Source organism: Phaethon lepturus, unplaced genomic scaffold, assembly GCF_000687285.1.
Source record: "Phaethon lepturus isolate BGI_N335 unplaced genomic scaffold, ASM68728v1 scaffold17567, whole genome shotgun sequence".
In the NCBI taxonomy this organism is placed as follows: Eukaryota; Metazoa; Chordata; class Aves; order Phaethontiformes; family Phaethontidae; genus Phaethon; species Phaethon lepturus.
The window spans coordinates 12,180-12,460 of NW_010551317.1; positions in this window are offsets into that span (position 1 = coordinate 12,180).

The window sequence follows — 281 nt, forward strand, 5'->3', positions numbered from 1 at the left end:
CTCGAGTGTCCATGGCTCCTCGGCGCTTTGTCCCTCGCTGGCTCCCATCAGCTTGGCACACGCCATTTCAATCAAATCCTTTCAGACCCCTGTCTCCTTTTATCACGTCCCTGCTCCGGCGAGAGAAGGGAGGGGAGGACCGGGCTCCCCCCCGTCCCCCCAACCGGGAACAAAAGGGCCACCGAGCAGCACCGGGCTGAGTTTGCTCTGCCTGCAAAGGCGTTTGAGTGTGGTGGTGTTGGGAAACAAAACAAAAAAATCCCCACAAATAAATAAGAAAA